General features: G+C 37.1%; 1 non-coding gene and 1 pseudogene across 1 annotated transcript; one reads left to right on the top strand and one right to left on the bottom strand.

Annotated features, from left to right (window-relative positions):
• Nucleotides 1-4,319: 4,319 nt before the first annotated feature.
• Nucleotides 4,320-4,431, bottom strand: LOC114202940 (U6 spliceosomal RNA). Its single transcript, XR_003607894.1, has one exon. It is a non-coding gene; the product is annotated as a U6 spliceosomal RNA (small nuclear RNA).
• Nucleotides 4,432-15,012: 10,581 nt separating this feature from the next.
• On the top strand, nt 15,013-15,997 carry LOC148164084 (activator of 90 kDa heat shock protein ATPase homolog 2 pseudogene; annotated as a pseudogene).
• Nucleotides 15,998-23,348: the final 7,351 nt, after the last annotated feature.

Raw genomic sequence — 23,348 nt, 5'->3', positions numbered from 1 at the left:
TAGAGGCAAGAAAACACTGCCGTTCACCTACAAGATGCATGTTGTGAGGTTAGAAAGTTCAAAACGAGTTTTGAGCTTAATGGTGTGAGATTCGGTTAAAGAAAAAAAAGACGCATCATGTATTTGATTCTCTCACACAAGAAAATACTGGTGGTTATGATGACATAGAAGAGAACACTAGGCCAGATGAAAGAAGTTAGGTAAGTCTTTCTGGAGAAGGTGGCTTCTGAATTGATTTTTAAAGATAAATGGTTACATTGGCCAAAGAAGAGATGGTGGGAAGGGCCCTCTATAATGATACCAATATAGGTGGTATGGTGAATTTGATTTTGGATGTGTTGCTTATTAACATATTATCAAACATTTGGGAATTAAGTTTTCTCTGATATTCATGGTCCATCTTTGTTACCCATTTGTTTCTCTAACTTCCTTATCTACTCAAATGTCGCCTTTTCGGGAAGCTTCTGACTACCCAATGAAAATATTTCTCTGTCACTTCCTTGATAGTTCTCTATCCTGTTAAGTCCTGTTTGTTTCTTTTTTTCCTTTTTCTTTTTTTTTAAGATTTTATTTTTTATTTATTTTATGTATAGAGAGAGAGCACAAGCAGGAGCAGGCCAGAGGGGGAAGCAGGCTCCCCGCTGAGCAGAGAGCCCGATGCGGGGCTCAATCCCAGGACCCTGGGATCATGACCTGAGCTGAAGGCAGATGCTTAACCAGCTGAGCCACCCAGGCGCCCCTCCTGTTTTATGTTTCTTAACAGAATATTTTATTATGTGACAGGAAGAAAAAGCAAGTATTTGTTTAATTACTTACTGTTAGTCTCCTTCTGTGTTTTAGCAGTACTGTGCTGTGAAACATACTCCCCTAACACTAAGTGGATAAAATGCAACATGTTTATTAATTACAATTCTGTGGTTCAGGAATTTAAGCAGGGCCCATCAGAGATGTTTAATCTCCGCTCTGTTGTGTCAGCGGGGCTTACTTACTCAGATGGTAGGTGGGTTGGAGGATCAAGAATGGCCTCACTCACTTGTCAGGGGCCATACTGCTGGGTTATTGGCTGGGGCTCCTCTCTTCACATGGCTCCTTTCTCCAGATGGACAGCCTGGACTTCTTTACCAAGAGCCTCAGGATAGCAAAAGAATGTCATATCTCATAAATCCTATACCCTGAACTAGTACAGTGTCACTCTACCACTTTCTATCAGTCAAATCAAGTCCAAAACCAACCCCATGTCAGGAGGAGAAAAAATGGATTCCCTTTTTTAATGTGAAAAGTTGCATGCACAACATATGTTTGCTCATTTATTACTATTTTCTTCATTATGTCATTGAAACACTGTTGAGTACCACGCCCACATCTACAATCCTGATTTCTCTTTTTTTAACTAGAATCTTTTACCTCTATCTGCTCATTGGTATTTCTTCTTATATTGCCTAGTATCACTTCAGAAACAATATATTACAAATGAACTCATCTTTCCTCCCATGCCAATTATTTTTCTTCTCGTAATTCTTCTGTTCCATAAATGCTACTATCTCAGGCTTTTGTTATCACCAAGGATTTAAAATGTGGAGTTATCTCTCTCTCTCCTTTTTGCAATCAGATAGAAGCAGAAGCACATTTGAAAATTGTTCTACACAAATTGTTCTTTATTATTTTGGCAGTGTGGAATTGAGTGGATGACTTAACCTTTCTGATCCTATTTATTTGCCATTTCAAATTGGTATGATACTTTCATCTCAGGGTGATTGTGGAGATTAGTTTTGAAAAAAAAAAAAAAACTTTCTGGAGGACCTGAATATGTTAAATACTCACTAAATGCCAATTTATAACTTCATGAAATCTTTCTATAGTACTCATGTACACCATATTGATGGGCAACATTTTACATACATACTATATCTTCACAATTAGGAGTAAACTACTTGAAGGCAGTGACTCCCCAAATCCTTGGCATGGGGCCATATACAATTAGAATTTGGAACATGATAAAGCCTGTTGATTAACACATTAACATTACTTTAAAAATATAAGCACCATTTTGGGGGGAGGGAGTAAATGTGAACTCACTGGCTTTACCAACATTAAGGTAATATATATTAGTTTGTTGTTTTGCATGCTACATTATGCTGTCTTCTCTATAAAGCAAACTTAAAAGAAATGTGTATAAGAAAATAAGAGGGCTGGTGCAAAGGGACTACTGTTTTTGACAGTCAGAGGAGAGTTTTCAAAACCTGATGCCAGATGTTGGGTCAATCTTGGGAATCACATTCCTTTTAGTTTTACATTAAGAAATTTATATCTCTTTTTAAGATATCCAGTAATATTGCAGCAATTACATTTTGAGGCAAAAGCATTTTAGAGACCAAATGCTTTTTTCCCCTCCCTCTGAAATATGATTATTTCAATTACTAGTAGCAACAATTAATCACTAACTGATTCATCAGCCTGCAGCTGGGATTGGAGAGCTGACTTCCTTTCTTTATTCCTATTTTATGTTCTTCTGTGCTCAGCAGGGATTGAGTAATAGCAAGCTAATAACCTTTCCCTACCCTCAATACCTTTTTCTAATACCAGCAAAGAAGAAAATTTTGAATACTTTTTCCCAAGTACATCTTTTCCCCATACATTTCTGAAGGGAACTTTAGCATTGCAAGTCTTGATCCATTTTGCTGTAAGAATAAGACATTATAGAAAGATATTTCCTTAAGGTTTGACTAACCATTCTTTGCTATCTTTCGTTAAACAACTCATGCTAGAGGAATGTATATATAACTCACTCCAAATGAGTAGTACTTTTCTATTTCTTGGAACTTATCTGAATCATATGACTCCAGATATACAATATATTAATATACCCACCTACCCAGCAGTAGATCTTCAAGCATTCTAGTGTTCTGTTTATCAATATGTTGCATTTCCTAGAACTCAGTGCAAAGATACTGTAATCTATTTGGATTATTATGAGGAGGTGCCAAAAGCTTGACCTAGGAGCAGCATACTCATCTTTTACTCCAGAGGAGTAGGTTCTCTTATAGCAAAGGTTCTCAATTAGAAAATCCATAAACTTCTGGGTCACCAGAGTGGCTCACTTGGTTGGGTGTCAGACTTTTTATCTCAGCTCAGATCTTGATCTCAGGGTTGTGAGCTCAAGTCCTGTGTTGGGTTCCACACTGGGTGGGGCCTACTTAAAAAAAAAATCCATAGACTTCAAGCTATCTGCAAACATCAAAGCACAACTTGTGTCATTGGGCATTTTCTATATTTTTCAGCAGTTTTTCCAAAATATTAAAATCAATCCCCTGAGTTCTTCTCAGGACATACTGAATAACTTTCTATATAACCACATTAATTTATTCAATTAATTATTTTAAAGTCTAGTATCCTATGAAAATGTTAGCTATACGTTCTAAAGTCTACTCTCCCTAATATAACTGAAATCATAATTAGTATGCATTAGTAATACAGATGTCAAGAATTCAGTAAGTTCTGAGACTTTACCCTACCTATGTGCCAAGTTAGCTTGCTGTAGTTTCATGGGTGCTGGGGGAAGACATGAGACTCCTGAATCAGAAACAAAGAACTTTATTACTCACAGCAATAGTAGTAGTCAGAGTATCAACATTTTATGCTGGTGTCTCACAGGGCAATGTTAAGTGGGCCGAGTGCCCACTCACACATCATGATTTGACTTATAGGAGTAGAATTCCAACTGTAGGAAAAAAAAATGAATCTTTTAGAATGGGCAGTAAACCTGATTGATCTTTGACCCAAAGGGAAACAATATCTGAACAGTAAGACCCATGGAGAATTGTCTTTAAACTATATTCATTCCTTGATTCAACAGTGTTTTGACTTCTGGAAAAATTTCCTATGAGTACACTACTCTGTCAGGCACATTGATCAATATGACTCACAGAGATTAGGACTAAATCTGTTAAATTATTCTCATACTACATTTAATTAGGGTTACTATCAACAGGACTGTGAGCATCAGGATGAAGCAATATTCAGTATTAACATCAGGTGTCTTAGACCCAATCAGCTAGGCAAATCTCAACCATCTGGATCTACCTGAGAAATCTGGGTGTATTCCTCCTTAAGTTTCCACATTGACCTTTCCACTTGGCTCAAGGCCTTAATCCAGGTAGAACTGGATATATTAGAGATCACACAGACTATACCTTGCCCTGCAAGGAGAAAATCTATGGCCAATATCATCTGTAACAAGCCTGGCCACTGAGTTAAGGCTAACCTGAATGCATTCTAGGACTGAGGTGGTATCTTTAGGATCACCTCAATTAATATCAAAGACAAACTTTATACACTTTTCTTCATGAATTTGTGTGTCATCCTTGCACAGGGGCCATGCTAATCTTCTCTGTATTGTTCCAATTTCAGTGTATGTGCTGGCGAAGCAAGCACTTATATCCCTTTTTCTAATAGAATTTTCTAATTCTAATTTTCCCTGTAATGACTCATATTATAGGGGAAACTGACTATGAAGTTGGAGTAAGTAGCAAATCAGCTACGCTTCTGGGAAGATTCCCCAAGCAACTAAGTGTAGCTCATTTTGGAGACACAGAAGAGTCATTCAAGGGCTACATTGTCTACTGGGAGTGTTTCCTTAAAATCTTAGAGATCACTTATGATTACTCCTAAGAGGACAATCATCATTTTAGGGGGACGAAATAAGACAATCCTTGGTTTCCACACAGACCTGTAATCCCAAGAGTACACTTGGTGTCCCTAAAAAGAGAGCTGTTTACAATTATGGAAGCTCCTGAAGTGGAATCTACATCACCCAGAAGCACAAGTTGATATTGCTCCATTTGTGGTCTCCAAGCCATCTGGTAGGTCTTAGGTTTCAGTTCAGTTGAATAATTGAATCTACTCATTGTTTTTGAAGGTAATGTTTGAAGATAGTTAGTCCAGTCTGTCTGGTCCATGCTATCAGCCAGATAACCTTCAACCAATCCAGGAAATCACTATGCTACAGCAGTGGGAATGTGGATGAAGCAGATAACTAAAGGTGTTTACAGGAATTATACTGGGGAAAAAAGGAATTGTACTGGGAAATGTGGGGACTAGGGTTATTACCTTCCCTTTTGATAGACTTTTTTGTAATTTTAAGATGAATGGCAATCAAATGGTGACCAGAGCTGTCTTATGGGGAATTATGACCCAGAAATCAATTAAATTTAGGTGCTTGATAGTTTGGGAGAGACACATAAGAGGATTTTTCTTGAGGAAGGCTCCAGGCATGGTCTAAGGGAAAAAATAAATATTAATGTCCTTTTGCCATCTGTGTCTCCCATGGTCTAAGATGATCCTTCCCCAGATGCCAGCTTGTTGCTCTTCCTACAGTACCATAAAATACCTGTGTCCCATTGCAGTAGCTATAACTTTACCTTTTCTCAATCATCCCCTACTCACACTCCCAGTTTTAATTTAGAAGGGACAGGTGCAGAAGTTACAAAAGCAATTTAGTTAAACTCATAAAGCTCTGTTATTTCCCTCACTTTGGCCAGTGTGGGCTGCTGTAGGGGAACTTAGCAAGCAGCATACTCGACCAAGTGGTCATTATCTTTATGATGTAACTATGCCATTCTTCTAAGAGAATCCAGGTGGTTGAATAAGAATTAAACAGAGGTTGTAGAAACCAAGCCATCCTGGAGTTGATATTGGGGAAAACTAATAAGTAGCACGCTCAATAATGGTCAAGTCAGAATCTGGAGATAGCTTTATTTAGTGGTCAAACTGATTTACTATGGTGTGTAGATGAGGAAGAGTTGAGGGAGGTAAAGCCAGAAACCTTTTTGGGTCAATTTTTGAGGATATTCTAATGTTCTACAATTCCAAGTGCTTTAGTCATTATAGGAAGTCCATTGAGTAACTTGATTATTAGCTCATTGTCATGTGACTTATACATAAAAGATGCACCAGTGTTAGCTGTCAATGGTCCATAAAGCTGAACACATAGCATAGACCAGTTTAAAGAGCCCCCACAGTGGTGTGTTGGACTCTGCTGATCAGACATGGAACAGCAACACTGTAATTTGAAAATTGTTGAGAGCTGTGAGCACTGCTGATCCCCCTGAGAGGTGTCCATAGTTTGGTTTAGTCGCTATGCCATGAGCAGGTGAGTGCAACCTCCAATGTGATGTGGTTTCTCCTACCACAGGACAAACATCCACTTAATGGTAAGATTCATATGTCTGGTGTACAGTGGTAGACTGTGTGTTATAAACCTATTGTCCTTTACTTTGTGCTCAATCTATGGTGATGGATGTGTTGCTATACCTGGTGGGAGGTAAGTCTAGACAGAAATAGTGGCAATCTAGACAGTATAGCACTTGGTCTCATCAAAGAACAGTCCCTCACTGTAGACATCTCCATGACTGGCCCAGATGGTTCAATAGGCAGCATGATTTGTTTCCACAGTTGGTGGTCCTAAAGAGAGGTGTCTCTAATCTGCCAGGCTCTAGTTTACCAGGTGGCAGAATAAACAGTCTAGACTACTGGCCACGGCTCAAGATGCAGTAAACATAAAATGAGTTTCATCAAGGAGAGTACTGGTTTACTGAATTGAACAATCACGTCCATGTTCAGTTTTGCATAGCTGGTGTTGTGGTTGCACAGCTGCAGCAGTCCAGTGGACACCATCAAGTGTCAGTTTAGATGAAATATCAGGAAACCAGGCCTGGGCACTTAGGGCAACCTCTGTGAATCAAGAATCCTATTGTGCCAACAGCTTTGCTTCAATCGGTGGAGAGGAAGAGAAAGATTTCCCCAAAGAGATGATTACCAATTTTTTCCTTCTCATGTAAAGAAAAGATGCCCTAGGGGCCAGGTCAGCCTCATTCCTCAACCATTCTTGGATACACTGCTTCTGCTTGACAAGAGAGGATTGTTGAACCTTTCCTTGTTAGCCATTGTTAGTCACATTCAGATCCAAGTCAACCCAACCCCGGATGGTAATATTAGGCTGTAAAGTCACAAAGCCTTCAAGGTGAAGTATGCAGTTTTGCCTAGTGTTTCATAGCAAGCTGGTTGCTGATTTTCAAAAGGGTTATACCTGGTAACTGTGTCATGGAGGCAACAAGTCCAAAACCTCTAAGAGCATCACTGAATGTAGGGTGCTTCCCTTTGCCAGATACTCCAAATAGCAAAATTATCAGTCAGAAAGACTTGCAGCTTAGAGAAGACAGTAGTTTAGAGAGCATGCAGAGCTCATTGGATAGCTTCCAACACACACTTTTGGTCTGGATCCCATTCAAAGGATGCTTATTTGTGGACTAGCCAATATAATGTTCCAAGTAGAATGCCCACTTGCTTCCAATACCAAAAGAGTTCAATAAATTGTTGGATCTCTCTTTGGAAAAGTGACAGCAGTTTTTCCTTGACTGCTTGATGTTTGAGAGTTTTGATATAAACTCACATAGGCCCAAGATACACTTTGGCTGGCAGTCCTCTGAATTACTTTGGGATTTATCAGCCTCTCTTGCTGGTAAAAGTGTAATAACAGCACAGTTAAGGCCATTGACACCGAGGCTTCTGACTTGCCAATGTACAAGTCATTTATTTAGTGAAAATTTCAGACATTAAAAGGTAGAGGCATTAGTGTTACCCTGGCTCAACCTCCTCAATGGTAGGGGAACTTATGTACTCCTGGGGGAGTACTGCAAATGTATATTGAAGGCCTTACTACATGAAGCACATTGGTCTTGGTCCTTGGGTGCCAGTGGGACAGAAAAGAAGGTGTTTGCTGTGTTCAACTCAACACATCTAGTGTCATCAATCTGTGCAATGGATTCATGTATAGGCCTATAGCAGCAACAAGTGGATCCAGTTGGCAAAAATCCATTGTAGACCCCCATCTCCCATTATCATTTTTCATTGGCCATATAGGGTTATTGTGTTAATATTGCAACCTGCTCTTGCCACCTTTAAGATTTAACCAAAGCTGTGATTTCTATTTGTCCTCCTGGATTATATATTGTTTCTGTTGGACCACTCTGAATAGGATAGGCAATATCAGATAGGCAGACATATTGGGAAGTGCTTTACACATACTACTAACAATTTCCTATACATTATACTTCCTGATTGGGATAATCCACTCTGCATTTTATAAGTATTCACAGCACACACATTAATATATATTACTATACATTCCTCAGTAAAAATCACAATATTATATTGAATCAGTCCAAAGAGCCCCACTGCAAGGCTATATTAGCTCTCATTCTCCAATGTATACCTAGCCCAAATTTTATTAATTGAATCTGGATATCCCTACACCTACAGAACCAGAGAGGACTATGAGTTGGGCACTTTTCTCCAATAGAATTATATAAGTTTTAGTTTCTTTATTCTTCCAAATTTGCCAGTTTACCTAGATGAGTACTCATGGCCTTTGGTTCTCCTTGGGATCAGGGACACCTAGAACTCATTCAAAATCATCTTTCTCAAAATGGCTTAAGTCAGGGTAGTGAATAGAGAAGAATCAAAGAGCCTAGAGGAATTAGAGGGCAAGGCAAATTTACTTTCAAATTTGAATGGAGTGGTTGTGGCATGCAGCTCAACCAAATGAACCTCTTACGTTTTCAGTCCACCCAAAGCCTCATATGAGCAGCAAGACCATTCTTACTGACACCATATATTTTAGATTTGGGGACCCCTTCGTTAATCTGCCATTGTTACATTGCTTTCTGGTTGAGGCTGTGAGATTTATTTCCTTTGACTTATTTAGATTTGACATACACAGTGGTGCCTTTTTTTTTTCCCTCACAGATTTCACCTTTAGCTAGATCATTTGCAGTCCCATTATCAAAATAACAACTCTTAAGTTCTCATAGGGGAACTTAAAGCCTAGGGGAGTTTTCCAAGGCTTTGTCATGGCTTGCCAAACAAGTTTATCCAGATTTCTTTGGGTCCATTTCTCATTCATTAGTGGGTCATTTTCATCAGCACTGTAAAGCTCATCCAGGGCAGTAAGAGCCCCAATACTAGTCAATGCCTCATCTGTGGTTTCTCAAAGGAGTTTGTCTTCCCATGGAAATCTCCCTTAAAGGGCCAAAGCTCCCTCATAGTAGTCAGGACCCACTGCAAAAAACCCTGTTGATATTTACTGTCATCTCTGACAGGATCTAGTATTCTACATTGCAGAAGGAACTAAGACATAACACAGCCCATCTATGGCCATTCCTCCTTAACAGGTGTATGTGCCTCAAGTCAAGCATTATATCCCCACATGTCTCATCTCCCAAGTCAACTAACAAAAATTCTAATATTTTGCCTGATTTCAGCCCACAGTGGTCATATATTTCCCTCTACTCTTCCTTGGAACATCTCTTTAGAATGAAAGGCAGTGGAACTTTCTGCCATCAAACCCCAGGACAAATCTTAGTACCAGTTGTTGCAAAGCCACAGACCTGAGGATGATGACCAGATGGGAGCCCAGTTTCACCTTTTACAAGAGAATTAGCAGCACCCAGCACATCATATGAGTAGTTGTCTTTGTACTTACATCCTAGTGCTTTGCCTGAAACCATCTCCTCAATTCCTTTTAATTAAAAGGTAATAAAGTAGAGGACTCTACTTACCTACTTGACCATACATGAAATTTCCTCTACTCCTATTAATTGGCCAATGAGACCTTAATCTTTCCTCTTGCAGAAAGTCACATCTCTGTCAGCATCCCATCTCTCAGAAAAATGGAGAGGTTTGAGATTTCACCTAACAAATTATTCTGCCTCTTTCATGGATGCTTACAGAAGATAATCAATCAGCCAATCAATCTCTTCGATAAACAGCAAAAGATTTTACTATTTCCAATGACTGTTATACCCCAAATATCACTATTTATGCTGGGTCCTCAAGCTCCAGTTCCCATAGTGTAAGATGAAGAGCTTCACGTGATATCTATGTATGTATTGGGTTACAAGTGAGAAAACATGAGTTAGAGAAACCAACTCCTCTCTAATAGGTAGAAAGTATGCCTGATTTTTTACCCAAAGGGAAAGATATTTTTGTTATACTGGATGGTAGTATTAATGACAACAACAATAAAAATTAACAAAAACCAATCAACAAACAACAAAACAAAACAAAACAAAACAAAAAACTCCACCACAAAAAACCTACCAACCAACCAAACAACTGCTCTTGCTCCAGAGGAAACAACTACCTCTATTTCCTGAGGCTATTTGCTATGCTACGAACCCGGAAATAAGAATCCAGAACAAAGGCCTAAGCCTTTGCTCATAAGATATGCAGAAATGTCAGAGACCCATGAAGCATTGTCTCCCAACTTTACCTGTAAAATATATATTAAAGTGCATGCTGTCTCTATCTTTGTCTCTGTCTCCATCTCTCTTTCTTTTCCACACACACACATAGAAAATGTTAAAGAAGTGTTTTTGAGGTGTCTTATTGCTTTAAAACAATTCCCTGAAATTTTATATTAAAAATATCAGGATGTTCATTTGAAGTGAACCTCAGAATTTCTTTAATAGCTGATAGGATAAAAAAAAAACTCTGACTTTTTTAGTAATCATTAATGGGAAATGGAATGAATTCTAGACATATTCATAAACTAGATAAGAGGAACAACGGTGAGAATAATGGGAGACTGATATATGGCAATGTTGAAAGTCACAGAATTAGGAGCATTATGTGTAGCTAAGCAGATATCAGGCTGAGGAAATAGGCTGGAATGAGAAAGTTTGGCAAATATTTGAAAAAAGAAAACAACTCGAGTTAAATTTATAAACGAAAAGAAATCCAGTCAATTAAGGTGATGGAGGAGTGAGGGTAAAGCAGTCCCGCTTCACTGAGCAAGATAATAGTCTGCTCAGAGAATTCTGGACCCAGGAATTTTAGAGACTAAAGATTTAAGGTGGCTATAAAAGAATGAATTGTAGTAGTTGACATAGGAAGGATGAATAAGGATATCAATTGAAGCCTACTCAATGTAAGAAAAATCTGGCAATGTTTCAGAGATGATGATAGTTAAAACTATATATGCAAGAAGAAAAACTTCCTCTCAGAATTTTTCAGTACAGAAGCCATTTAACTCACATGGAAGTGAAGGTCTTTGGGACAGCCAGCTATTTCACAGGACATAAAGATCTTCTCCAGTAGGAGGTAACAAATACAGCCCTCCCAGCTTCTGTCTGAAGATATATGCAGCACAAGTTTAGGAAATGCCTATTATTATATTATTTTTATTGTACCATAAATATTCATAGCATCATACCACAGAGGAAAATTGTGCTGAAGGAGAGATAGAATTCCAGCATCAATGAGCTTATGGAGCAATGTAATATGCAGAAGGAACAGAAGGAGAAATGTAATATACTGACTTTTAATTTTTATTTGAGACTGATGTTCATGACTATCTAAAGCCAGGCTCATTAGCAGAGGAGCAAAATAAATTATATTAGTACAGGAGGGAAGCATACTACAAATCCCAAACTCTGGTTTTGACAGACTTATTTATTGCATAAATATGATGAAAATGTAACGATTACCATTTATAATTATGCTTTGCCACCAGGTTTTGTTTTCCCTTTTTAGAAATGCACACATGTAATGTGCAAGAGATATTGAATAAGGCCAGTTTCTTCTCTCAAGAACAAATATCTTTGTATGGTCAAGGGTCTCACACACGGTATACACGTAGAACGGGCCCTTCCTTTTGGATATTTCTGTCTGGATCTGCCTTGACACTGAGAACTCAAAGGAGCAATGCAGAAGTTTAATACATCAAGACTTAGTCTTCCTAAAATCTCTAGCGTAACCCCATAATGAAATGGAGTTCATTTGTGCTTAGCTTTCTCAGAAACCACCTACTGCAACTGCCTTTAATCATGCTGCCTGTGTAGTTTATCTTGCAACACAATCTAAGTTTATTTGTACCCGTATTATAGAAGCTAAAACACATCTGGAAAGTAGGACTGTGGAAACACATTTGTATAGATATGTGTACATTGTCATGTAACAACAAAGCAGATCTCTTTTGAATTGCAATTTTGGAATACAGTCCTATCAGTAGCTTTGTGTAGCCATGAGTATATGGAATTGACTTTGAATTCTAGGAATATGGTTCTAGTTTGATTTTATTTGCTACATCTCTAGGGAAACCACTGAAGGAAGTCACACTATCAAATAAACAATAGTTTATTAGCTAATATTTATTCAGTCTTTTCCACGTGTCAGGCATGAGATAAACATTTACATGCAATTTTTTATTCAACTCTCATCACAATCCTATGAGGCAGGTACTATTATCTATTATCTCAGTTACATACATGAGGAAATGCAGGTTTAGAAGGTTATGTAACTTTCCTGAACTCACAAAGCAGTTAAATGATATTATCAGGGCTTAGGCCAAGTTCTCTATGACCTTGGCGTCCAAGTTCTTCATCAAGATCTTTGCATGACCTTGAGAAACACCTAAACAGAGTTTAGGATTCTGCAAAGAAATATATTTAAAATTGATTTGAAAAAGAAAGATGAGGCATGCAATTCAGTTAACTCAATTTGTTAGAACATGTTATTTAAAAATGTTTTCTGTTAACACTCTCCTACATTGGAAAGGTATCTTTATCGAGAATCCTGAGTCACAGAGTGCAAATCCAACCTGGGAAACTGCCCTGCAAATACAAGCTGCTTCTTTTGAAAAAGCCCTGCATCATCGTGGGTGGTTCAGCATGAAACATCACCTTTTTCAGAATCTCACATTCAGTCCATTATAATCCCAATGGTAACTTCAGTATGTCAACTTTTTTTTTAAGATTTTATTTATTTATTTGACAGAGACAGAGAGAGTACAAGCAGAGGGAGCAGCAGGGGAGGGAGAAGCAGGTTCCCTGCTGAGCAAAGAGCCCAATGTGGGGCTTGATCCCAGGACCCTCGGATCATGACCTGAGCTGAAGGCAGACATTTAACCAACTGAGCCACCCCAGCGCCCCGAGTATCTCAACTTTATAGGTGAGTTTTTCAACAATAGTTCATTATGAAAAATAATTTTAAAAGTTAAAGAAATACCTTAAAATACCTTCAAGTTATAGAGTCCATGTTTAGATATATCATTAAGTACAGAGCAGTCATATTTAGCAGTTCAATGTATATTGATCAGAAATCATAGTTCTTTAATCTTGCAAAATGATTTACTCAATAAAATCTTTAAATGAACTCTATAAAAAATGCAGGTGAAAGCTGAACAATGACATTATTTAATTGTGCTCAATTATTTTACTGTAAAATAAAATGGACTCTGATTAAAATTTTGATGGAATAAGTTAATCACCACTTTGTATGATCATTAAAGATTAGAGTATTAAAAATATATAGCTGTAATAATTTGTTAATGGATACACAAGGTAAAAAGATGTAAATTATAACATCAAAAACATTAATATGTGTGTGGGGGGATGAGAGAGTTAAAATGTAGAGCTTTATTATGCATTCAAAGTTAAGCTGTTATCAACTTAAACTGTTGTACATATAAGATCTTTAAATATATAGAGTGAACTAGTGGTTGCCAAGGGGAGGTAGGTAGAGGGATGGGTGAAATAGGTTGAAGGAGATAAAGAGGTACACACTTTCAGTTATAAAATAAGTAAGTCATGGAGGGATGCCTGTGTGGCTCAGTCAGTTAAGTGTTGGACTCTTGATTTTGGTGCAGGTCATGATCTCAGGGTCGTGTGATGGAGCCCCATGTTCAGGCTCCGTGGGCAGTGTAAAGTCGGCTTGAGATTCTCTCTCTCCCTCTGCCTCTCTCCTTGCTTTCATGCTCTCTTTCTGTCTCTAAATAAATAAATAAAATCTTAAAAATAAACAAATAAATAAGTCACAGAAATGAAAAGCACAGCATGGGAAATATAGTCAATAATATCATTATAACTTTTTGGTGACAGAGAATAACTATACCTACTGTGATTAACATTTCATAATGTATATAACTGTCAAATTACTCTGTTGTACATCTGAAACTAATATAGTGTATGTCAATTATACTGCAATTAAAAAATAAGTAAAAGATGTTTTATTTAAACCTCTTGGTAACCACAAAACAAAAGGTTATGGTAGATTCACAAAAGATAAAGAGAAAGGAATTTAAGCATATGATTATAGCAAATCATCACATCACAAAGGAAGAGAGCAAGAGAAAAGGAAAGGAACAAAGGGATTACAAAACAGGCACAAAATAATTTAAAAAATGGCAACAGTAAGTCCATGCCTATCAATAATTGCTTTAAATGTAAATGGACTAAATTCTCCAATCAAAAAACATAGAAAGGCTGAATGAATAAATAAATAACACCCAGCTATATGCTGCCTATTAGAAGGCCTTTTCAGCTTTAAGTACACACAGATTGAAACTGAAGGATGGAAAAAGATATTCCATGCAAATGGAAACTCAAAGGGGCAAGGGTAATTATACTTAGACAAAATAGACTTTAAGACAAAGATTGTAATAAGAAACAAAGGTCATTATATACTGATAAAGGGGTCAATCCAACAAAAGGATATAACATTTGTAAATATTTATGCACCCAACATCAGACCAACTAAATATATAAAGCAAATATCAACAGATCTGGGCATAAATAAACAGCAATACAATAATAGTAGGGAACATTGATATTTCACTTTTTTTTATTTTTAAAGATTTATTTACTTGAGAGAGAGAGAGAGAGTGAGGGGAGAGGGAGAAGAAGAGAGAGAATTTCAAGCAGACTCCCCACTGAGTGTGAAACCTGGTATGGGTCTTGATCCCAGGACCCTGAGATTATGACCCCCGCTGAAATCAAGAGTCAGCTGCTCAATGGACTCATCCCTCCAGGTGCCCCTGATATCTCACTTTCAACAACTGATAGAACAACCAGACAGAAAATCAATAAGGAGACTTTGAACTTTATGCATTAGACCAGATGAACCTAACAAAACACACATTCTTCTCAAATGCATGGAACATTCTCCAGGATAGATCATATGTTGAGCCTTAAAGAGGCTTGGTGCCCATGCAGACATGTCAAGTGGGGCCAAGAGGACTCACCTTGGTTTGTGGAAGAGTAGGAGTTTGGACCAACATGAATATCTGGCACTGGACAGAAAGGGTCGCCACCAACTGGTCCAAGGGGAAGCTCTGTGAGATCCTGGTGGACGTTGTTGTAGAGAATGTAAGAAGCAAGTAGAAGGCAAGTTTTCCAGCAGCAGTCACAAAGGAAAGCCAATTTTGTTCTATGAATGGAATGCCAAACTGGGCTGGAAATGTACAGTTAAAGAATCTTGTGTGAAGCACAAAGGATTGATTGAAATAACCAATCTCTCTGAAGAAAATGAAGTAGATGACACCAAGGTGAATGTGAAACAAAAGAAAGGTGATGGGGTTATATTGAAGGATATTAACAAAACTTAGGCACCACCAAGTCAGGGAGGTCCCTGGAGATTACCTGAAGCCACTTAAGACAGAATTTACAAGGGGAATGGTTTTACCATTTGAAAACTTTGGCAACCCAGGAATTGACTGCTAAAAGGAAACTGAGTGAGAATACCTTGCAGGCCTCATCTCCAGTGGCACTGGGAGTAAGGATTCCCACTGTGGCACGACTCATGATGGAACTGTTCAGCACAGCTGTAAAACAGCTGCACAGTATTTTCACTGTGAAAGATCTGGTGCAAAAATTTTCTGAAAGGGGAGGGAAATTCCAGATGTTTGATTGGCACATCACCAGTGAATATGTGAAATTGTTAACAAATTAAAAAGATCATCATGAAATGGAGATGTAGGAACTAGCTAGAAGAACACTATACAACAGTTGCTCTGAATTTTGTGTCTCCTTCAGGGCAAATGGAATTACAGTTGAAGTGTAAAGGAGTTTCTGTCTCTAAAGAAGAGAACATGAAATTCTGATGGCAGGAGCAGCATTTTGAAGAAATAAAAGGTTTACTGCAGCTGACCACCTTAAATGGCTAATTGGAAGATTCTATAAGGGCATTACCTTCTGTAAGGAGAAAAGGCGTCAAGTTTACTTGTTCCCTATTGTTACTTTTAAAAAAGAAAACAAAAACTATTAGTTTATATTGAATGAAATCCATGAACTTATAGGAAATTTAAAGCATTGTTTCAATCTTTACTGTAGCTAGATTCTGCATCGAGTTAAAAGCAACAAGAAACCCAAACTCAGGTATTAATCTCATCACCCATAGATGCTCCTGTGGGAACAGGTTGAGTCCCTGAGTAAGATAATTGAAATTTCCCAAGCTAAAGTTTGTCTGAGCCAATTTATCTTGCACATGTAGTTTTAGTTCAGGAAGAAAACAATAAATTGCATGCTGATACTATTTCTTTATTGAAAAATCAACAATAAGAAAAAACAAACCAAAACAAAACAAAAAACTCAAAATCCAACAATAAAACAAAACAAAACAACAAACTCAAAATGGAAACCTTAAAACATATTTATTTCTTTTCATGTTTTTACATTTTAGTTGAGAAGTTCTACTTGACCTCTCATTAAGTTTTCTTGAAAAGAGCAATACACCTATTATCTATTCAAACTGTTCTGCTAACAGGACAGGAAAAAAACACGGTATTTACCAAATTATTAATACTTTAGAACTGCAATAGCCATTTCTGTTTACATTTTGAAATTAGATCCACAAAGGAAACAGACCATACATTATGGAAAATCTTTAAAAGTTCAAACTACAGTTTTAAAATAGCCCCTTCATTCTCCCTGTTTTGTTGATATAGGGTGGATATAGATAAAATATTAGCTCTGAAAAGGAAAGGATTAAAAAACTACAAAGTTGACTGGCCTGGGAAAGGAAAGAGACCCAAGTCATGCCCCTAGGTTTACTGCTAGTACTAATGTGGGCTTCAGTTGTAAGAGCAACAATTGATAACATACTTCACTCTTGCCTTCATGCAGTGTGAAGAACCTTCACAAAAAGCTATGAAATGAAGCCCTTGGCTGTTCTTTAGAGTTTCAGCATGACCATAAAATCTCAGTCTGTGCAGAGCAGTTCTGGTGCTTCCCTGAGGGTTGGAAATAGTCACAGAAGAAGCCAGCCTTGGACCCAGCACAGTCAGAAGATTCTGTGTGAAATGAGGTAATGAGGTTTTGTTGAAGTGGGGATCAGTTTAGAATGCTCCCAAGGATCATGAACAAAACCAGATGGTCTCTGAGGTAAATTGCCAAAGTTCCCAGGAGTTCTTAGACTAGGAATGATCCATCCATGACTCTACTATAAATTTCTCTGGTCCCTTAATGGGAATAGTCCTTTCAGAATTTCTGTAAATCTCCAAATTTACATCTGTGTAAAAATTCATGACTGGGAAAATTTCTGTGCTGCTGACTCCTGCCCTCAGATGCAGTCGTCCCACATATTGGTACTGATCAGTTGCCTCAAATTTACAGAACTCGGAGATCTGTTCTCACTATAGGAAGTCCAAACACCCCAGGGTCTAGTGCACAAGCAGCCAACTCTTTCTTTGTGTGAAAGAGTTTCATATGTTGCCTTGTGTCTTGCAACCTTGTTATAATCACTTATTAGCTCCAGGAGGCTTTTGTTTGTTTGTTTGTTTGTTGGTCAATTCTTTTGGATTTTCTACATAGGTAATCTTGTCATCTATGTCATCTATTTCTTCATTTTCAGTCTGTATTATTTTGTTCATTTTCTTCTTTCTTCCTGAGAGTTTTTATCATGAATGGTTGCTGGATTTTGCCAAATGCCTTTTTTTTTAATATGATCATGTGATTTTTCTTTTTTAGCCTATTGATGTGATGAATTACGTTAATTAGTTTTTGAATGTTGAACCAGCCTTGCATACCTGGGGTAAATCTCAATTGGTCATGTTGCATAATGCTTTTTATACATTGTTGGATTTGATTTGCTAATATTTTGTTGGGGATTTTTGCAACTGTGTTTATGAAAGATATTGGTTTTAGTTTTGTTTCCCTGTAATATCTTTGTCTGGTCTCAGTATTAAGGTAATACTGGTCTTATAGAATGAGTTAGGTTTTATTCCTTCTACTTCTGTCTTCTAAAAGAGTTTTCAGAGAATTGGTATAAATTATTCCTTAAATATTTAGTAGAATTCATTTTCTGTTTTCAGAGATTGTTAATTATTGATTCAATTTTGTTAATAGATACTGGCTTATTCAGATTGTATATTTCTTCTCACGTGAGTTTGGCAGATTGTATATATTAAGGAATTGATCTACTTCATCTAGGTTATAAAATGTGTGGGCATTGAGTTTTTCATAGTATCTAGTTTCCTTTATTATCCTTTTACTGTCCAATCTCTATCAGTTGAAAACAGATTCTTGACTTAGATCTTTCCTTTTCTAGTATATTTATTTAATAATATATATTTCCCTATACTTACTGCTTTCACTACATCTCACAACTTTTGATAAATTGTATTTTCACTTAGTTCAAGATATTTTGAAATGTGTCTTGAGATATTTTCTTTGAACTATGTGTTATTTATTTTTTATTTTTATTTTTTAAGACTTTATTTATTTGAGAGAGAGAAAGAGAGTGAACAAGAGAGCACAAAAGATGGGAAGAGGCAGAGGGAGAGGGAGAAGTAGACTTCCTGCCAACAGGGAGCCTGATGTGGAGCTTGATCCCAGGACTCCGAGATCATGACCTGAGCTGAAGGCAGATGCTTACCCGACTGAGCCACCCAGGTACCCCACCCCATGTGTTATTTAGAAGTGGGTTTTATTTCTGACACTATTCAATATATAGTCTATTTTTTCCTCAGTGATTTTAAAATCATTCTTACAACAAGCAAATTTGTATACATACGAAAATATATTTCATGCTTCTTACTTTCTTTTACTGATATATTTGTTTATTCTACTGATTTATTTGTATATTTGCTTATTTGGTTCATAGTGTGACTTGATATTTTCTACATCACTAATTCTCAATATCATGTTACTTCATATCACTAGGGAATATTTGGAAGGTATGGGGTATTTTCAGGTGTCGCAATGACTGAAGTTGTGCCTTTACTTACTTTCACTTTTACTAAGTGAAGACGAGAAATGTTAACATATTCCAATAAATGAGAGAGTGCTGTTGAGCAAAAAATTATTTTAATCAAAATGTCAACAATATCTTATTTGAGAAACCCTGTTCAAGGAAAAATAAAAATAAAACAAAGCAGAAAGCAAACAAAAATCAAATAAAAATCAGGTTAAAATCATTTCGTAAAGTTCAACTTTAAAAAATGAATTTGACTTGGCATTTTTTTAAACCTACTAACTAATTTGGAGGAGAATTAACAGTTAAGGAGAATTAAGAATGAAGATTAAAGCTGATTATCCAGGACAACCAGTGTCTTCAGGAAAGTTTATTTTTTTCCCTCTACTTAATTAATTAACAATAATCCTTGTCAGATTAATCTATAGGAGCCATATAGGTTTTGCTACTACTGTGAATGAAATTTGTCTTGTATTTTGCATGATGTTTTCTATTATATGTTTCCATTTTATTTTCTAGTAGTTATAGCCTGTGTGTAAGAATGGGAAAGCCATCAAGTATTTTTGTTTCTGATACACTCACTAACTTTTTAGAACTCTTTTCTTGGACCTAATTTTTTTTTCAAAGATTTTACTTATTTATTTGAGAGAGAGAGAATGAGAGATACAGAGCACGAGAGGGAAGAGGGTCAGAGGGAGAAGCAGACTCCCTGCTGATCAGGGAGCCCGATGCGGGACTCAATCCCGGGACTCCAGGATCATGACCTGAGCCGAAGGCAGTCGCTTAACCAACTGAGCCACCCAGGCACCATCTTGGACCTAATTTTTAAAATTTATTTGGTTTATTAATTCTCTTATTATTTGGAGATAGACAACCATGTTTTTTGCAAGAGAATTTTTTTCCCTACCATTCAAGTATCTCATGTATGTATTACTTTGTATAATTACATTAACTAGGAACTCAAGTAGTAGTAACACTGGCATCCTGTTTCTCACTTTAATGGAGTGTCACTAATATTTTATCATCAAATATACTGCTGACTCTCTTTCTATTAGATATGTTTAACCAAATTTTCCTTTTATTTCCAGAATGTTTACTATTTTTATAAATAAACTTTAATCTGGACAAATGTATAAACTCTGCAAAAAACACGTATTCAATTATTATGATTTAATTGTTCCATATAAGATGAAAAGTGGGAGACACCTAATTGACCAAGTTGTTCCAATGGCAGTTTTAAAATTAATTGTAGGAACAATTCCGAAATGCTCTCTTCTCTTTGTATTTACATATTTGTATTTATTTTCTTCAAATTTGAAGTGGCTGTAATATTGTTTTTACCTCAATATTACTACTACTAGTTAACTAACACCTATAAGGTACATTCTATATGCTGGATACTACTCTAAGTGTTTTGTATATATTACTCATTTTTCCCTCATGACATTCTTATGCAGATATTATTACCTTCATTATAGAGATAAAGAACCAATCACAGGAAAGATAAGTGACTCATACAACTGATAATTGACTATAATGGAAGATATTGGATGAAGATGGCATATTAATCAAATGTCTCTTAATATTCTTCCCACTTAATCTCAAATATTGAATGCCTTTATTGCATTCCTGAGTATCACTGACAGATATGACCTTTAGTTTCTCTTTGGTTTGCTTTGCATTCTTTCTGATCTTACCAGTGATCTGTATTTGGATTTATGTCCTTTAGATTCGTGATCTATCATTTTCTGGTGTGTGTAGCATTGGTAGTATCCAGCAGCAGATCTGTACAATGGTACCAGTGGTACCTATGGGGCATCCAAACAATTGCATTTCTTTAGCATAATCTTGGATGTGGTTCCTCCTGCAAAACTTCTGTTGTTTTCTGCCAATTTTCCTAACAGGTCTTCCATCCTGCTAGCTAATTCTGTGAGCTATACAATGTTCTTTCAACAAATTTATTTTCTTTTTATTAGCTAGAGCCATTTTTGCTGCCCACAACCAAAATCCCTAATTGAGAAAGTGTTACCAGGGAATGGGGTGCATTAGAAACCTGCAAAGGAATGCGGAGACTATCAGTCGTTTATCTGGCATAGCTGGGTCAGAAACTAGTCTAAATCTTACTTAAATGTCAATATGGGAATTCAGCAGCAGTGAAAAAGCTAATCAAATCATTGCCTGTGGTCACATGGCATCAAGTTCTCATTGCCGGCATGACTTGTGGGGATTGAATTGCTCCTACCATACAACAATAGGATGTACATGAAGAATTTATGGACTTAGTAAGGGGGCAGCTGCTTTAAACATCAACGGGTAGCTTAAAGAAAGAGAATGACAAGTTAAAATCCTTGAATTCTAGGCTGATAGCACTGACTAAAATCCAGAGAGTTACTAGGATCAAGATAAAAAGAATCTCTTATGTTTTGTTGCTGCAGGGACTGAGCTGGGTAAAAAACAAAATGTACTCTTGGAGATAGTAAAATCAGACTATCAGTTGAATTGAGAGCTTTTCCTTCTCTCTTATGTGAAAACCAGAGAAAGGGGCAGAAAAAGAGTATGTTAGTGTTCTGAACACTATGAATGAACTTCCACTCATAGTCCATTGACACTGAAGAACATACCAAAAAACTTCCCCATAGTTGTCCCTAAAGACAGCTGTAGCCACTTACCAAGGTAAAGGTTTATTTCCTGGGGAAAGTGGAATACACAAATCTTTGGGAGATGCTTATATACAAGCCTTAAGCATATATTGGCCCGTTGTGCCTATTCGGAGGATTTTCTTTCTTTCTGACCTACAAGGCCACTTGTGGAGCTCATGGAGCAAAATAATGCCACAAGAAGTCCAGTTTTCTCTGGTACTAGTATGTAAAGTAGAGCTTCACAACTGTTTCACTTTGCCAGAATCTACCAGAATTTATGGGAAGTGGCTGATTGTTTTCCTAGATAATAAGGAATCTCAAAGGAGCTGAACATGGAGCTTAATAACAAGGATTTGGGGGAGAAGGGAGAAGCAGGAAAGAATTCCTTAAAATGAGCTCAGAACATAAAAAATGTCCATGCTGCACGTTAACTCAAAGGACATTTCTACTCATACTAATTAAGTGGACAAGAGAATATAATTTTTTTTAAAGATTTTATTTATTTATTCGAGAGAGAGGAGAGAGAGTGAGAGACAGAGAGCACAAGAGGGAAGAGGGTCAGAGGGAGAAGCAGACTCCCTGCTGAGCAGGGAGCCCAATGTGGGACTCGATCCCGGGACTCCAGGATCATGACCTGAGCCGAAGGCAGTCGTTTAACCAACTGAGCCAACAAGGCGCCCCAAGAGAATATAATTTTTTAGTGTTAGTTGTTTCCCATTCATAGCAACTTCAGAATTTACTTAATGAACCAAGTGGCTATGGTGAAAAAGATGAGTGCTAGTCACAAGTGCAGCAACACAGGATTCCCTTTACTAGTGTATGGGTATAATTTTACCAAAATGGTAAAAGTGAACCTATAATATTGTGCCATATGTTTTGGTGTCAGGTGATTTTTTTTTTCACTAATTTTGTCATGGAGAGTTCCTCTAATGTGGATTAGATACTCATTCTGGATTTGGATTTAGATTTGATTTCTCCATCCATCTTGCCTCAAGTAAGCATTACTATGAATGTCTGAGACAACTAGATGCCTTGTTCAACATCATGATATCTCTCATAATTTCTTCCAAGCAGGGAACCTAACTTCCCATAAAAGAAGAAAGGCGATGAGGTAATGCCCTCAGGTAACTTTACTCTTATCACATACCTTATTGAAGAATCAGTTATGGCACCAAATCAGAGGATGCTATTTATGATTTGAAATATTGACTAATACACGTACCATTTCTTGCAGAGTTGCTATGTACGAGTCTAAAAACTGAGGATAAAAATTGGAATTATACCTAATCAACCACGTTTTTTTTTTATTCCTACTCCTGAAATTGTGGCAACTGCTGGTTTAGAAGTTAGTAATAACCAAAAAAAGAAACAATCTACCAGAGAATTCAGCAATGTTACATGGAGGTACCAATGCCATCTAGACCATTTAGAGTCTGATGACAATGAGTCATTAAGAACTGGGGGTGATATATCCTGAAAATCAAGAGAAAAAGAGGCTTGATTATGCATCAAGGAGGATGAGGACCCAACTGTTCTGTGGGGAATTTTCATACAAGCTCTAGTTGTAAAAGACTAAGACTCTATAGATAGGCCTAGCAAGAGCTCAGGATCCCTAGGGATAAAGGGTTGGTGACACTACTGGCTAAAGAACTCTATAATAGCTCATAACAAAAGAAATATGAGAGA

The sequence above is a fragment of the Eumetopias jubatus genome, unplaced genomic scaffold (genome assembly GCF_037043125.1).
Source record: "Eumetopias jubatus isolate StellerSeaLion01/CBP00866 unplaced genomic scaffold, mEumJub1_p1.0 scaffold_6, whole genome shotgun sequence".
Lineage (NCBI taxonomy): Eukaryota > Metazoa > Chordata > Mammalia > Carnivora > Otariidae > Eumetopias > Eumetopias jubatus.
This window is presented reverse-complemented; position numbering and strand designations above follow the sequence as displayed.